This window comes from Cibotium barometz, chromosome 3 (assembly GCF_041138505.1).
Source record: "Cibotium barometz isolate CiBa-2024 chromosome 3, ASM4113850v1, whole genome shotgun sequence".
NCBI classification, from domain to species: Eukaryota; Viridiplantae; Streptophyta; class Polypodiopsida; order Cyatheales; family Cibotiaceae; genus Cibotium; species Cibotium barometz.
The window spans coordinates 61310848-61322543 of record NC_141048.1 but is presented as its reverse complement, the minus strand read 5'-3'; the positions used below and the strand labels follow the sequence as shown (position 1 = coordinate 61322543).

General features: G+C 39.8%; 1 long non-coding RNA gene across 1 annotated transcript; it reads left to right on the top strand.

Moving 5' to 3' along the window:
- Positions 1-9101: 9101 nt before the first annotated feature.
- Positions 9102-9690, top strand: LOC147640348 (uncharacterized). The gene is made up of 2 exons (XR_015269718.1): positions 9102-9345; positions 9457-9690. It is a non-coding gene; the product is annotated as an uncharacterized LOC147640348 (long non-coding RNA).
- Positions 9691-11696: the final 2006 nt, after the last annotated feature.

The following is an 11696-nucleotide window of genomic DNA, read 5'->3' as shown; positions in this document are numbered from 1 at the left end:
ATGCATGGAAGTTCAGAATGAGAAATTTCCTTATGGTGGGTAAAGGATTTTGGGACTATGTCGAAGGAGACAATAAGGAGTGTCTTGAGTTGTCTGAAGAGAATGCCACTCTAGCAAACATAAAGACATTTAAGGATTGGAACCAAGGTGCAAGGAAAGTTGTGTATTGGCTTTCAATTAATGTCACAAACATGATGATAAGACACATACATGATGCCAACACTCTAGAAATTAATGTCACAAACATGATGATAAGACACATACATGATGATAAGACACATACATGATGCCAACACTCCAGAAATTGCATGGCAGAATCTGGTGCAGACCAACACAAAGGCAAGGAAATTACAGCTAAAGCAAGAGCTGCATACTGTGGAAAAGAAAAGCATATCTATCAATGAGTATGCCCTTGATCTTTAAATGTATATCTTTAAATATTGATCAATGTATCAATGGAAGATGATGATTTGGTGTGTGTCTGTTTGAATGGGCTTGGCAAAGAGTACAAGCCATTCAAGACCTCCATTACAGTTTTTTTTACGGAGAATATTCCCAACTTTTGAGACTTGGTGTCTATCTTGATCATAGAAGAAAAGGCTTTAAGTGAGGACTCTTATTCACAAAGCAAGAACACATCAGAACAAGCCTTCTACTCCAATTCAGGTAGAGGTAGAGGTAGAGGTCATGGCCGAGGCCGAGGACAAGGTGCTGGCCGATAAGGAAATCAGAATTCTAGACAACAGTCCAATGATTCTTCACAGTAGCAATCATACACAAGTGGAAGAGGCTAGTCTAGAAGTAGGGGAAGCCAAAGAGGCCAAGATGGTTGACAAAGAAATGAGAATGCAAATAGCATAGAGTTATTGTGGCAAACTAGGGCACATGGCAAAGGACTGCTATAAAAAGCATAATGACATTAAAAGTGGAAAATTGCACCAAGGCAACTATGCATCATCTAGTAGTGAGTAGCTATTTATGATGCAACACATGCTCAGTTCCATAACAAGAAATTTGTTAGGATCTCAAGATACATGGTATATGGATTATGGTGCCTCTAACCACATGACCAGTCATGCTGGGTGGTTTAGAGACATGTAAAAAATGGAAAAACTAGGTTATGTAGAAACATGTGATGATATTGCGCATCCCATTGCGCATGTTGGTAAAGTGTCATTGTTTATGTAGGATGGCAAAATGAAGTACTTAGTAGATATACTTCATGTTCTAAATATTACAAAGAACCTGTTTTCTATTGGTGGACATATGGTTGAGCAGGGTCTACAAGTGAGGTTTAATCCTCTCAAGGATGTTTTGTGGAAGACTTCAAAAATTAGTGTTGCTTGGTTGCAAAGGGTAACAGAAATGGCAGGATGTTTACTTTGGATGTGAACACGCCTGACGTAAAGGCAGCCATGTTTGTGCATGGAACAAGTGTCATTGTGCAGATATTGACATATGGCACAAGTGCATTGGTCAAGTGAATATACAACAAATGAAGTCTATGCAAGCCCAAAATATTGTTGCAGGTTTGTCAAAGCTTAAGGTTGATGGTATGCACAAAGTACGTGAAGCATGCTAGCTTGGTAATCATGTGCCAAGCATGCTTTCCCACATGAAAAATGTCAGTGCAAGGCCATTAGATGTCATACATTCAAATGTATGGGGATCGACCAAGATTGCAACAATTGCAGGTTGCAAGTATTATGTTACATTCATTGATGACCGCACTAGGAAAGTGTGGGTTTATTTCATGAACGAGAAAAGTGAGGTGTTTTCTCACTTTCAAAGATTTAAAGCCTTGGTCAAGAAAAAAAGGCATGTAAATAAAATGCTTGAGATTAGATGTGGGGGAGAATATTTCTCCACTGAGTTCAGTGACCTTTTGAGGAAGCAGGGAATCAAGAGAGGCAGTTTACATGCAGCTACACTCCACAACAGAATATTTCTCCACTGAGTTCAGTGACCTTTTGAGGAAGCAAGGAATTAAGAGAGGCAGTTTACATGCAGCTACACTCCACAACAGAATGGTGTTACACAGAAAGAAAAAATAGGCACATTACAGAAGTGACACGTGCCTTGATGGTGGCTGAAAAGAATATGCCACATTATTTTTGGGCAGAAGTAGTTGCAACTGCTGTGTACATTATGAACAGGACACCCACTACAGTTGTTTATGGTATGATACCTGAACACAAGTTTACAGGCATAAGACTGGACGTGTCTCACTTGAAAGTGTTTGGGTGTATTGTATATGTGCATATTCCTGATGATGAAGTGAGAATAAAGTTGAATCCAAAGGCATAAGACTGGATGTGTCTCACTTGAAAGTGTTTGGGTGTATTGTATATGTATTGTATACACCCAAACACTTGAAAGTGTTTGGGTGTATTGTATATGTGCATATTCCTGATGATGAAGTGAGAATAAAGTTGGATCCAAAGGCAAAGAAATGCATCTTTATTGATTATGCTGTGGAGCAGAAAGGTTATAGATGTTATAACCCTACCACTTGTGAGATGTTATAACCCTACCACTTGTGAGATGCGAGTAAGCAGAGATGTTGTCTTTGACGAGAGGAGTCGCTAGTATGCATCAGTATAGTGAAGGCAACAGAAGATGTAGATGTAAGAAGTGATGATGTTGCACCACATGTAGAGCAGCAATCATAGGTGGACCTGGAGAGTCCTCTAGTTGTGGATCCAATGTTAGGCCATGGTCAGCAGGCAAGTTGAGGACAAATGTAGATACACATGTATCACACAGAGGGAAGGAAAAGGTAGATCAACCTTTTATGCTTGATTTGTTACTAGGTCACTCGTATGTGGATGGTGACTCTAGCGTCTCTGAGTAGATCCTTGATGAGAGCTTGGCATTCCATCTATGGTTACTCCTGGTGTAAGGATAAGGAGGGCTGTTTTGAGGACACCTAACAGTGATCCAGGTGTACGCAAGTATACGAGGGTTAGATACCCTATTGATAGGTTAAGATATGATGTATATACATCCCATTATTATGATTACATGGTTAAAGCAATACAGGAACTAGAGCCCACTTGTTTTGAGCAGGCACTTGGAAATAAGAAATGGGAAGATGCCATGAATGAGGAGATGGCAGCATTGGATATAGATGCAACATGGGAATTAGTACCTTTAGTGGGTATATAAAGTCAAGCATAATGTTGATGGTTCAGTGAGCATGTATAAGGCAAGATTGGTGGCCAAAGACTATGCATGGACTTATGGCATTGACTATGAAGAGACATTCGGCCCGGTTGCAAAAATGGCAACCGTGAGAACTGTCATTGTTATGGCTGCCAGCAAAGGGTTGCTCTTTACATCAGATGGATGTAAAGAATGCCTTCTTGCATGGTGAAGAAGTTTATAGGATGTAGCCACCAGGTTATGAGAGTAATGCATACCCAGATTTTGTGTGCAGGTTACACAAAGCCTTGTATAGCTTGAAGCAGGCACCTAGAGCATGATCAAACAAAATCGGGAAGTATCTTGTTACCATTGGATTTTGGATATCCAATGCATATTTTTCACTTTATGTGAAAAAGATAGATAGAGGGATCATGCTATTAGTCATCTATGATGTGGATGACTTGATTATCAGTGGTTGGTGATAGTGATGTTGACATAGAGAATGCCAGGAGGCTTTTGAAGCAAAAGTTTGAGATGAAGGATTTGGGTGGACTGTGGTATTTCTTGGGCCTAGAGGCGGTGAGATCAACTCATGGCATTTTGTTATCACAGAGATAATATGGCTTGGACATGTTGTCCAAGTATGGTATGGCAGGCTGTAAGTCTATTTCAGTGCCATTGGAGCAGAACACAAAGCTTTCTACAGATATAGGTGAGCTTTTGGAGGACCGCACTACATATAGGCACATAGTGGTTAGCTTGATCTACATGACCATTACTAGGCTAGACTTAAGTTATGTTGTTGGACTTGTGAGTCAGTTTATGCAAACTCCTAGGAAGCCACACTTGGATGCAGCTAGACGGATTCTTAGGTACATAAAGTCCATAGTTGATTACGAACTTTTCTATGAGGTTGGAATAGAGATACAGTTACATGGGTACACAGATGCTGATTGGACTGATAGTGTTGTAGACAACGATCTACCAATGGTTTTATGTTCTCATTTGGGAGTGTTGTTGTGAGTTGGAGCAGTAAGAAGCAACCAATAGTTGCCTTGTCGAGTACAGAGGTAAATTATAGATGTGCTGCTATATATGGTAACTTGTGAGAGGCAGCTTGGTTTCAGAAGCTACTTGGTGATATAGGTGAGCTTGTGGATAGGGAAGTTGTTATTTATTGTAACAACAAGATGAGTAGCATACACTTGGCCAGTAACCCAGTATACCATGCTAGAATAAAGCACATTGAGATGCATTATCACTTTATGAGAGAGAAGGTTCTAGTAGGTGATGTAGATCTGGTATACATAGGATCAGGTGGCTGATATCTTCATGAAGGCATTGGGCACGGAGAAGCTCCACATGTTTAGGAGCTTACTTGGAGTGTAGTGTGTGGAGTTGAGCTTAAGGGGGAGTGTTGAGATATCGAGCTCAACTAGTGCTATGGCGTACATTGATGACCCGCCTAGGTGATAGTTTCCACACTTATGTCACTAGCACGGTTCGTGCGATTATGGTTGATATGCCGCCAGTGGATGACAGGCTGTGTGACAGCCACTTTTCGCAGGACTAGAGTTATGGCATAGTTACAGCACCAGCTTATATAGTTGGGTTCACACTATAGATCGACCACTTTGTATGTTGTTGTAGGAGAGTACTTTCCCTTTATGTATGTACTCTTATCTTTTAGTTATATGGTAGTAGATAAGAGAAGAAGATAGAAGAAAATTCAGCCATCCATCTCTCTTGTTTCTTACACTCTTTTATGTGTGTGTGTGTGTGTGTGTGTGTGTTTTCTTGCAAGGAACTCAAGCTCTCTCTCTCTCTCCCTCACATTCTCTTTACACCCTAGAAACTTAACGCCTACTACTGAGACTCGCAAACCTCTAGATGTACTGAGGTTCACAAACCTCTAGATGTACTGAGTTTCAATGGAAGAGATTGAGGCCTCCATCTCTCATAGTTTTTTGAGCCAGTTGAGTCTTATAGCTTTCTAGATGGATACTCAGGCTGTAATCAAATTTCAATCACACTTGAGGACCAAACCAAAACAACCTTTATCACTGAGCATGACTTATATGCTTATAGAGTTATGCCATTTGGTCTAACCAATGCACCAGCCACCTTCCAAAGACTTATGAATACTTCTTTTAAGGACTTCTTAAGAAAGTTTCTTTAAGTTTTCTTGTGCATTCATTCATCTTGGAAATAGTACCTAGCATGTCTAAAAAAGGTGTTGATTTTATCGCATATCCTTAAACCCTTACAAATGCTAGTTTTGGGTGAATCACAGAGTTATCCTTGGGCATATAGTGTTCAAAAATGAGATTTCACTGATGAGAGAAAAATCAAGGTCATCTTGGAATTAACCCCACCAACAAACTACAAGGGAGTCCAGAGATTCATGGGCCATGTTGGCTACTACCATTGGTTTATTCTTTTCTATGCAGAAATAGCTCATCCTTTGTACAAGCTATTGATTGTATTTATATGGACCGAGGTGTGTCAACAAGCTTATGATGTGTAGAAGAAAGCCTTAGAAAATGCTCTAATCTTGCGAACACCTAACTGGGATCTCATCTTTCATTTGCACATTGATGCCTCTAACTTCATAATTGGATGTGTCCTAGCACAGCCAGGGGAATAAAAGTTGGACTATCCTATTAGTTTTGCAAGTTAGCAACTAGATGAGGCTAAAATCAACTACACCACCACTGAGCATGAAGGGTTAGCAATGGTTTATGCTATTAAGAAATTTTGGCATTACCTTCTTGCTAACAAATTTGTTTTCTATGTTGACCATCAAACCATGCTCCACAGGAAGTATTACAAGGTGGTGGTTGTTGATTCTTCTTGAGTTTGATTTCACATTAGTTGTGAGGCCTGGCAAGAAAATGTCATGGCGGATCATCTATCTTGTATACCTAATGTAAAGCACCAATCGGGGCTGATGACGAGTTACCAGATGTTATGCTATTCAAAGTTGAGGCTATTCCAGAATGGAGTGAGAAAATTGTTAACTTTTTAGCTAATGGTTTTCCAAAAGGAAAGGAACTAAGGAAAGATTTAGCAAGAAAGTTGCTAAATGAGATTTCACCTTACCAACTTATTGCTTGAGCACTTTATAGAAGAGGTAAGGATGACATACTAAGATGCTGCCCCAGGGAGGATGAATACTTATACATCATCAAACAAGCACACCAAAGGGTGACTGGTAGACACTTTGCATTCAAGGTTACAAACAACAAGAAAAATACTCCAATTGGGGTAGCCCATGCTCTTCAAAGATTGTGTACTATTTGTCAAAGGATGTGACGAGTGCCAATGTTGTGCAAAGCCATAGAAGAAGGACATGATGCTATTGGATCTTGTCAGAGTTAACAAACCTTTTGAAAAATGGGGCTTAGATTTCATTGGTCCCATTAGTCCTGCTACATGTGGCACACAAGCACGCTTCATCATTGTTGTCACATATTATGTAACCGACCCAAGCCCAAGAGGAGGCAAGGGAAAGCGAGCCAAACTGCAACAATGACAATGAGAAGGAAACCTTAGACCTACCGTACAAGACTTTGTGGGAGAAGTTGAAGGGGACACAGAGGAGCACATAGCACTCTATGAATATCCACTCAATTGCCTAGCGCTTATGGTGGTAAAGTGCTTTATAATGCATTACTTGATACGGGGGCTAGTCACAATATAATTTTCTTCAATGCATGGAACCATCTGGGAAAATCCCAACTCGTAGATACCTCCTTAAAGGTGAAAGGTATCCATGGTAGAAATACCAAGGTTCTTGGGCTATTACAAATAGAGATATACTATAATGGTAGCCAAGAAACTAGTGGCAGACTTCTTCGTTATGCTTGTTAGAACATTATCGGAATCGATAATACTTGGTCATACATGGATGAAGGTTGCAGGATGTATGATTGATTGGTCGACAAGGTGTGTCTCTGTGGGTGAAACCACAACTAAACAATCTACTCATAAACCCTTGCTACCTCTCACTATTATCGAGGGTCACAAAGAGGAGGAAGCTTCAACATCCGCAAAATCTATGAAGCTTCAACCCCCTCCACTTTAGCATCCAATATTCAAAAAACTGTCGATCCTTCTACCTCCACACAGTAGACACTTGTATATCAAAAGAGCGAACAGATTCAAAGAGCTACAAGGTGGCAACCCAAATCTACCTGGAAATGGATTCTCAAGGTTTGTCAATCCATACCACCTCAATCAACCAAGAAAGGAGGACCTCAACACAAGAATCGGCACAGGAAGTCGAAATTACAAGTTACCCCAAAATGGATCCCCAAACACTTATTAAAAGCTCAAGGCTACGAGGGTAACCATTGTATTTGGATACCAAAATATAAAAGTATACCCCTAGTCTCATTGTCGCCACTTACCAATTCCCAAACCTCCTCATCAATGATGGTTAAGCCACATGGCAGAAGTTAATAGCATCACGTGATGGGCAACACTTCCTTGGCATTATAAAAACCTTGCTTGCCATGCCAAGGATTCCACATAAATTACGCCATGGCTTCTCATCGACTGTGTTATAGTAGTATTGCTGCTCTCAACCAAGGACTACGCAAGTAGTGCTTGACAGTCTCGATGCAAGCAATAAGATTGTGTCTACCTAAGGGAAAGAGCTAGGCTTGCAAATCATGGATCAACGTCTTCTCACAAATGATTGTTGGGAGTATGATGCATCAACAGAGACTCTTGTAGATTTTGCCACACAGGCCAAGCTTATGGTGTTATTTGGGAGGGGATTGTGTCCAATCAATATCTGGGGCTACAACAGAGGAGGAACTACAAAGAAAGATGCAACTTTTGTGAGTGATGAGTCCAAAAAATCTAGGGCATGTATATTGATGGATACATTAAGAGTCGCATTGCATTGGCCAGAGATTATATATGCATGCACTTGTGGATGGATTGAATGCCCGCGTTTTCTTGATCTTCCTCTACTCGATGTAGCCAAGTTTTTCAATCAATATCATTATGCTCAAGATGAAACCATGAAAAAAAAAATGCGACCTGATGGTCTTATAAACTCTTGCAATATCTTCATTCAAACAAGGGAACTTGGAGTATGCACGATTGGTGAAATGGAATGTGAACAAGATTTGTACATATTTGTTTGACACTTTTGTACTTGAATTTTACTAGATGCAAGATGCGTTTTGCAAGATGAGAACTTGGCAAGTGGTTTAATCAATGTCATTGTGCTCAAAATGAGAGAAGGAAATGTAAAGTGATGGTTTGATAGACTCTTTGTAATAAGGCTTCAATCAAACAACGGAACTCATTCACAATTGATGAAATGGCATGTGCAATAAAGTTGTTTAATAAATGTCGTTATGCTCAAAATGAGACCATGAGAGAAGGAAATTATGCTCAAGATGAAACCGTGAGAGAGAAGGAAATGCAAAGTGATAGTTTGATAAACTCAACCGAGAGCAAGGAAACTCATTCACGAAAGGGATTCGGATTTAGTTTATATACATAGAAGACGGGTATGCAGGTCTGTAAGAAAAAAAATTAAAACCTTAAGTTATCTATATTGACAACAACGTGTAGATTTGGAATGTGATTCAACATGTACAAAACAAAAGTGAGTCTTGATGAAAGGAGACTTTTATTTTGAAAAGTGTGAAGGAAGTAGACGTTTAAACTTTATTATAAAATGACGCCGATACGAGCATTATAAAAATACAAATATAGCGTGACTCGAGCATTATAAAAATACAAATATAGCGTGACTCCAGCCAGCATTATAAAAATACAAATATAGCGTGACTCCAGCATTATAAAATACAAATATAGCGTGACGGGGTCCTTGGGATTCCCTTCACATCAACCTGGCTGGGCGGCTGGCACATGACTCCGGCATTATAAAAACCTTTTGCTTTGCTTTTGCCATATGCCACCTGATCAGCTCTCTCTCTCTCTCTCTCTGCCGACACCAGAGAAATTATAAAGCCATGGCTACTTCTGATCGTCGCCTGTGTTATGCTACTCTCCTTCTTCTGATGGTGGCCTTGCTCGCTGCGTCAACTCCCACCCCAACCTTAGCGCTGGGGACTTGCACGTGCGTGCCCTCGCCCCCGGATTGCCTCGTTATTAGCTCTAACTGCAATGAAGGCTACACAGCTGGATGCGGCTGGGGTGCGACTTGCAGCGGTAAGTAAACACTTAAACCCACATTAATCAACTCTTAATCCACTAGCTAGGTTTACTCTGCTGCCTGCAGTGCTCACTCACTTATCTTTATTAATTCTGATGCTGCTGCAGTATGCCGCTGTCGTCGAACCTCATCCAGCCTCAAGCTTCCGGTGGAGCCCGTTGTGTAGTAGTAGTTCCTACTACTGCTGCTGCTGCTGCAGCAGGAAAGTAGCTCACCGTATGTAAGCCGCTTTGAAAGGATTCCCGTGCTTTCAAAGCGCACCCATGAATAAACACGAACTTTGAACTTGTTTGTGTCTACTGCGAGCTAGTCTCTCGTTTAAAAAGAAAGTTGATGATACTAAATTTTGATGTTGATTACACAAGGAACTTTAAATTGTTCCATAGGTAGTAGGGAATCTTTAAATATGGGGGAAAATTTTTACACACATGCATGTGCACATAAACACAAATTTTATAGGTCATACATGTTGTACCATGATATTTATGAGGATAATACATACCACCTGGAGATGATAGTCTCTAAAGATCTCATAAGCTCATATAAAAGCTCATGATCGCTTACACACATAGGCTCATAATCTCATATAAGAACTCATAATCTTCTATTGATATTATAAGAGCCCACAATATTTCCTTATATCCAAATAACACCCCCCTAAGAGCTTAAAGGAGCTACTACATGATTGATGTCTTGTAGTGGTAGGAAACTCTCTTGCCAACGGTACTTTATAGAGTTTTGTGCCTAATATGCACCGTGAACTAGTTGAAGGGGGGGTTCACTACCTCAGGTGAGGGGGGATGTTATGGACTTGAAAATCCAATATTCCCTTTATGCTTATAGAAGGCACCTCATCCCCCTTTTCACCATGATGGGTGTCTAAATGATGGATTTATCCATTTTGTCACTATGCATGAGCTTCACAAAATAGCCATGATACAACCCTTTGATCAATGGATGTAGACATCATGTAGCTCTCCCTACTGATCATGATACTTCCCCAATAACAAAAAACAAAAAGAAATGGATGTAGACATCATGTAGCTCTCCCTACTGATCATGATAAGTCTCATCCTTCCCCAATAACAAAAAACAAAAAGAAATAAATAAATAAATAAATTTGGGTATTGAAATATGCTTTGTCATCTAAGCAAAGCGTCTACCTAACCGTTGAGTTGAGTGCTACCCAACCGCTGTGTTGAGTCTCATTCGAAATTCAAGGCATTTGAAACTGTACACAATCAAGCTAAGTTTCTCCTCCCATTTGAACCCACTATACCCAATCAAGCTAAGCTTAAGCGTTCAGTTGTTGGCAGCTTAAAATTTTTTGAGCACTATTCTTTGAGTGTCTCTACTCTGTTCTAGCTTTAAGAGATCACACCTTGGCCATAAAATTATTGCTTCATTATGGGTACCATATTACAAAACCAAGTAACCTCTCATACTAATGGCTTCATATTGATGGAATGCATAGCTTTATCTTCATGTATCTCCCAAATGGCCTGCTATTTGCTTAACTATTTTACGCTAGCATACATCTGTCGACCCCATGCTCAAGCTGATAACAAAATGATGGGACCTCAACAAACTCATTAACAATTAGCATCTCTTAATGATTCAATGGTTCAATGAAGGACTACTACTTTACAGTGTTGTCTTTGATTTGCTCACACAATAGCCTAAATAACACTTGATTATCTAGTGATTTCAATATTGCATATCGAATGGAACTTGAAAAGCTTACTTGATTCCACCTAGGATACACACCTTGGGACTAGCTACATAATACTCTTGTCCAGCTTTTTCTCGTTTCATGTTTAATCCATGAGTTACAAAAAAGCATTACTCACCTTGACAAGGATAACAACCGTGCTTCAATTTTGAAGCCTGCACACCCATCAGTTTGTTTGGTTCTAATCAGTTTTCATGTTGGACAGATGTAGATGAGGGACTACCTCCTAGTGATATTTGTTCAAAGCTGTTGAAGCATATTAATCTTACTTTTGGTAGGAGATTGATGTGGAAACCCAATTGTGAAAGTGTTATTTGGCTCCTAGTTTTCAAGCCTACATTATATTTCAAAGTTTGTATGTCCCCACAATAATGTATGCTATAGTTTGAGAAAATTGATTATCAAAAAATATCCCATGCATCAATTTGTGGATTTCCTTTTTCTTTGCTTGACAAGATACGCTCTCACACACACCCACACACTTTTAAAAAAAATCATAATATTTAGAATATAACTTTTAGTCTAACCGCTCAAAATCATAGATCTCTTAAAAAGCTCAATGTATATTTGAGAGTATGCGTGCCAAGTAACTTTTGGCATACATCTGAAACCATG